Source organism: Panicum virgatum, chromosome 8K (genome assembly GCF_016808335.1).
Source record: "Panicum virgatum strain AP13 chromosome 8K, P.virgatum_v5, whole genome shotgun sequence".
Classification (NCBI taxonomy): Eukaryota; Viridiplantae; Streptophyta; class Magnoliopsida; order Poales; family Poaceae; genus Panicum; species Panicum virgatum.
Genome location: NC_053143.1, coordinates 44,354,963 through 44,361,485, shown reverse-complemented (window position 1 = coordinate 44,361,485; position 6,523 = coordinate 44,354,963).

Below are 6,523 nucleotides of genomic sequence, written 5' to 3'. Positions count from 1 at the left end.
TAATGGAAATTTGCATCAAGCCCCCTACAGGTCACTTGGATCTTTTTATAAGGAAACAGAGGAGGCTCCCTCCTACGGAATCCAAAACAACAATCGCACGCTGTAGCGCTTCGTGGCGCGCGATGCTACAGCCGGCCATGCGCTGTTCGTACCCACCCATGTGACAGCAGTTCAAGTATTGATTTGCTTTCTCTTTTTCTTTTCTATATATTTCCTCTGTGTTGGGTAATGGTAGCAGCTATCGTCATTTTTTCTTCAGATTTTTTTCTTTTTTATACTATGTGTTTCTCTAGAGAAATTCTTTTGACAATAATTTTAGAAGAATTGTACTAAAAAATCCTATCGAGCATTGTGCTTAGAAGTTATATGATAAATTTGTACGTAAAAAGTCGTTTGAGAAGTCTTCCTAAATATATTTTCATAGAAATTGTGTTGAAAAGTTATCCTGACAAGTTGTATTTTTTATAAATACAACATACTTATGCATCAAAGTTGTGTGAGAAGTTTTTGTGAAAGTATTGTATGACAAACTTACTCATTAAAGTTGTGTGAGAAGTTTTTATGGAAGTTATGTTCAATCTTATCATTTAGTAAGGAGGCTGAAAAAGTTATGCGTAAAATTTTGTACATGTCATGTTAAAAGTTTATCCTAAAAAAAGTTGGTTAGAAAAATTTATGCGTAAAAGTTATGAGTATCATAAAAAGTGTGCAATAGTTATGTTGAAAAAATATCATCCGGAAAAACTCAAAAGTTATACGTACATGTTATAACATAAGTAACTTTCTAAAAATAGAAAATCGTAGGGAGAGAGAAACTTTCCAAAAAAAAGGAAAATCAGCCGCTGTTCGAAATCGAGCGCTGGTTGCCGTCCCGCGCTCGCGCGCTGATTAGCTGAGCCCCTCGCTCCTACTGGGTGGAGTACATATTAAATCTATATCTATATCTATACTATAAAAATTAAAATAATTATAATCCTTTCTCGCCAAGATCAGGCCCACCGTACCCCCTTACAAATGCCCTACTTGTCAGTCCAAAAGGTTTGACGAAAGAGAGAGGGGAGATTAGTTTCGTCAATATTTCCTACCAAAATCTTAATACTTTTTATACCAGTAATTTCCTATACCCACCTCTTATACTCATATATTACTTTTCTTTAGCATATACTTTTACTTTCCTTTCCACATGAATTCACCCATAATTCGAGTTATTATTTATTTTGAAAGCATAATAATTGACATCATTATTTATGGAAGGAAAAGAATGACGTGTATTATTTTTGAAAAGAAAAAATATCATTGCTTAATGAAAGAAAAATTAAGTACGTGCCTGTGGCATTCCACATGCATTCACCTATAATTCGTGTCATTATTTATTTTCGAAGGATAATAATTGACATTATTGTTTATGGAAGAAAAAAAGATGTGTATTATTTTTAAAAAGAATATAAATAATATTATTACTTAATGGAAGAAAAATTAAATATATACCTATGGCACGTACATCTTCACTGGTAATAAATAAGGAAGATAAAATTTATCTACAAAAGAAGGGGGAGAGGCCGGGGTAGAGAAAGAGGGATGGGGAGAAAAAAAAAAGTCGATTTTGTTATGGTGACCCCTCTGCAACGTCTCTGTTTAGATTTTCTCCTTCTATCCATAGAACTGTTGATTGAGTCGGACTTGTTTAAAGAGATGACGATGGCTGCATAATACAACTCTGACCCTGATGGCCTGATCTGATAAGAGCATATAGTTTTGCTACCACAGATAGGCGCGCTGAAAGTGCCTTCTGAGAAGCTCGGATCCCAAGCGAGCTCCTCTCTGCTAACAAGATTTCCAGATGCCCATCACGAAACCTGAAAGCCAACTCTGACCAGCTCTCTGGGTTGGACTCAAACTACTACTATGTGGTTAGCATCATGACCATCGTAATCGAGCTCAGTTGAGGTCATTAACCGAATGAGCAAAGAAAGCTCAGTTGAGCTCAGTTGTCTACTCGTCTTCGCAAGAAGGAACTGACCCGGCAGCGACGGAACGAAACAAAGGCTCGCACTGCTCAGTGTCTTTATAAAGAATAAAAAGATGACTTTTCGCTTTCAAATATATGAACCAATTCACAAGTAAATTTTGATTCAGAAAAAAACAAGCATAGAAAGATGACCTTTAATTTCTAGTTTGACTCCGATCCGAGCACAAGAATCAAGAATGGTCGCTATCTTTGACCACGTGGACTTGGCAAATCATGGAGTAGCCAGCGACGAGGAACAAAACAATAGTGCTACTAACGGGAATTTGCATCTACCCCCTACAGGTCACTTGGAATTTTTTTTAAAGGAAACAGAGGAGGAGGCTCGCTCCTACTAGATTTTTTTTTACAGTACAATGCAGACGCTCACAACACGCACGCACACTGTGACATCCCAAGTTTTTAATTTGCCAAATCAAGATTAACAACCAATGTTATACAGAAAAGATCAAGAGAAATATAACACAATCCATCAAAATTTTCACTTTTGCAAGCATCGGTATATAGGTATATATGCATATGCATATGAATGTGCACCTTTACACGTAAATTTATAACTTTCAAATCATTGCTCAAATGAAAAAATTCCTGAAATAAAAGTTGTGGATCTCGAAAAATTAAACAAATTTGGTATTTAAAAGTTTTTCATTTGACCTCATAAATAGGGAGGAAAATTCAGTTTACAAAACAGAACCCTAAACTTCTCCTTATTTATAGTTTTGCCACTGTCTTCATCTTCTACCTTTCCTCCTCCCTGCTCCCAGCCCACGACGGCACACGTACACCGGCGCTGGCCACCTGGCCGGCCACGCGCCGCGCCATGGGCCAAACCAGCCACCATGTAGTTCATCTCCTGGCGCAGGGCCCTGGTGCGCTCCTCTGATGGTACGGACAGGTCGATGTTGTCGAGAGCGCCTTCGGGTGAGAACCCCTTCCACCTGATGCCGTGACTGCGGGTCCTCTCGAAAGAGCCGATGAGATTGGCTTCAAACTGAGCTTTGACCTCATCATACTTCTGCTGGTGTTCGGGGGTCAGCTCTTCATACGTAACAGGGTTGGTGACCAGCGGAACCAGCGCTTGGTTCTGAGGTCCAGTCATCCCGGCGGTGGACGTTGTTGCTGATGAAGGTTCCACTGGGCGTGCCAGAATGTGTTGTCGGTCAAAACCCACTGGCGAGTAGCGACAGGCAACACGAAGAGCCGGGAGGCTGCCGGGGCGCTGGCCGGCATCGGTCCCTCGGTCAACGGCCCAGATCCTGGCACACGCCGATGCTTCCGGAGATGCAGGGCGTGCCACCTGACCTATACCCGATCAGGAAGGTGCAAACATGCTTTCGACGATTTGCCTACATGCACAAACACGTGTAAACATTAGTCCGAGCCGTGGTCGGCTCCCCGGAACGACTCTTGCATCGGCTTTAAAGAGCCGATCGAGTCCCGGTGTCAGATCAGATCTGTATATCTAAATATTAATAGATAAAGCAAATAACTGCAAAAACTACTTCAATTAGATCTAGTTAATCTAATCCACGACGGTAAAAGCTTCACTGCTCGATCAGAACATCCTACACGTAGTTAGGCCTAACGAGCGTAATAGATAACCAAACTTTAATCAGAATAGAGGCCTAAGAATAAGCAAAAGCTGATTCCTGGATCAATCCCTGTTAAGATCAAGGCAAAGCATCTAATACGTCGCCAAATCGTCCAACCCGTTTGCAAGGCCTAAACTAACAAATATTAAGCTGATTCTTACGTATAAGAACAAACCATAACAGATTAGATCTACTGGATAGAAAAGAAGCAGGGTGTTATCTCTACGCGACTAACTCTATGCAACGAGAATTAGTATAAGATTAATACGTGATCACGCAGAGATAACATGATATTCGTAGATTATAAACAACAAGAGCATGATAGATCTACTAAAGGTCATGCGAATACCAGGATAACTAGCACTACTCGCCATTAAAAACGCTTCAGTACGAGTAATACCAAGGTAAAAGTAAGAACAATGCTGCTCTGATCACAAGAAGTGATCAGGGCAGCATGACACTTACTTGGATGAAACCCTAGGATTATGGGTGGCGGTGCGCCGAGAATTTTTGTTGCGAGATGTGATGACGTTCTCCTCCTTTACGAATATCATAGGGTACATATTTATAGTCCGGAGACTTGGAAAACAATCTAAACTAACGCATCCAAATCGGACTCTATCCCTAACCCAAACTGAACTAAATCTAAAGATACATGGCCCACACGGCCCAAACACTCACGCAAAAGCCGATTCACAAGCCTTCTTTAGTTCCTGCTTTAAGCCCAACTTGCTAGCGGCCCATTCATTAACCCTATTAATTTATGGCGATAACAGTCCCTTCAGCCCCCTCCTGCGCATGCCACAAGGATGGCCACCACTCCACGAGTCCAGCCCTGCCTTCCCTATTCTGCCCATTCCTTCGCAGCTAAGGCACCCCGGCTTCCCCTCCCCTTCCTCGCGCGCCTATAAAATGCCAGCTCGACCCCTCGCGCGCGTCGACCAATCCGCCCCACCATTGACGGCGGCGAGGTCACCTCGCCGTGGTGCCGCCTCCCCACCCCCACATTGACCAAACCTGACCCCCACTAGCGGCTCCTCGTCCTAGTGGAGCTCCCAGGACCGGCCGCCCCACCCCATCGCAGACGACGCGTCGCCGCCGCGGCTCAGTTCACCGCCGGCCGCCGTGGACAGCCCGCCTCGGACTATATTCCCGCGAACCAAGCACAGCAATAGGTGCGCCTCAGCCTCCTCCCCCTTTCCCCCACCCTGGCCCTCGCTGCCGGTGAGCCTCCTCGCCAGAATCTGGCCGAAACCCGCCGCCCCTGCTCTGCAATTCTGGCCAAGGGCCCATTTGTAATTTAAAAACATGATTTCAGGGGTGAAACAGCAAAATGTACATAAACATTTACCTGCAAACTTGAAAAATCAATAACAATTAGTATAAAAATCGGAAAAATGCAAATCCAACTGTTTTGGAATCTTTGGAACGAAATCTATAACTCTTTTATATGCACATACTCAAAATTTTCCTACGTTTTAATCTAGGATAAAGATTAAAATAAATAGCTCATAATTGTTCTAGGAGTTTCACACATGAACTAGGGATGATTTCTGAATGGTAGTCTCACATCACTGAGTAGAGGCTCACATAAATTTTTCTGCACCAGAAAACTACTATAACTAGATGAAAACCTACCTCTTACCAGATCTAGCATAATAATTTACTTTTTATTTCTAGATGTTCTGCTAAAGATATTTTCATGAAACATTTTCCATAATCTAGGAGTACTAGGAGAACTGGAATGCGCAAGTTTGGTTAATTTTTGAACTGTCTAGCTATATATTTGGTTTAATCACTAAGAAATGACACCATATCATGATAAATAGTTATACTACTGGCAAAAACCTGAAATTTATACCAGTACTTGCTTTTGAGAAGACAAACCTGGGTGAAAAATTTGGGAGTCAAATAATGAGTAGAAACAGAGATACATTTTGCTCATGATGTCTTATGACTAATTTGTTTATTTTACACTTGTCATTATAGTACACTTTTGTAGATGAAAGTTGCACAGTCATATCCTAGTTCCGTAGATGATCCACAAAAAGTTTGAGTTTCATTACTTAAAAAGAACTAGCTAAAATAATTATGCATATGTTAAGTTAAAAAAATGAAATACTAATTATTCTGTAGGTGAAAAATACTAAAATTTTTACTGAAGAATTCTCATGTTTATAATAGGTTCTGGTAAAATTTTGGAACTCATAAACATCATGGAACACTCTGGATAATTAGATATTATTAAATATAGCTTTAGTTTGTATAATTTATAGCCTTTGGAATTTGCACAGGAAAAATATGAAAATTTTACAGTAGATTTTTTATGATTTTAGAAACACTCTGTAAAACTTTGAGAACAAGAACTTACTTACTTTGATCTATAAAAATGAATCTTGATTCTAGCAGTAGTTGTTTATTTTATTTTTCATGTTTAATCTGTTGTATCAAGTTAGCTGAAAGTTATACAGTAAGAAGAACACTCGGAGATGTACCTTGTGTAAAAATTTAAACATCAGAAACCATGTGTAACAACAGCTATAAGTATCACATTGTTCCTCTAGTGATTAATTAAGAAAATTGAAATTTCTGCACACTGATAAAATGGAAAAATAGCAAACTCTTGCTTTATGAGTTAAGTAAAGTAAATTGCTACTCTATAAACGATTGTCCAAAAAAAATTTAATAAAAAGTTTTGGTAATAAAACTTGTGCTACAACATTATTGTGAAATAAATACTAAACCTTTGTCATCACAATAACTCATACATGTGCATTCATATAGAATCGACTACTCTCATCGACGGAATGAATGAGTTGGTACCGAAGTCCAAGAACGAACTACATGAAGCTCAAGCTAATCTACTAAAGTTACCGAAGACCCGGACCAATGTTCGGAAGAGCCC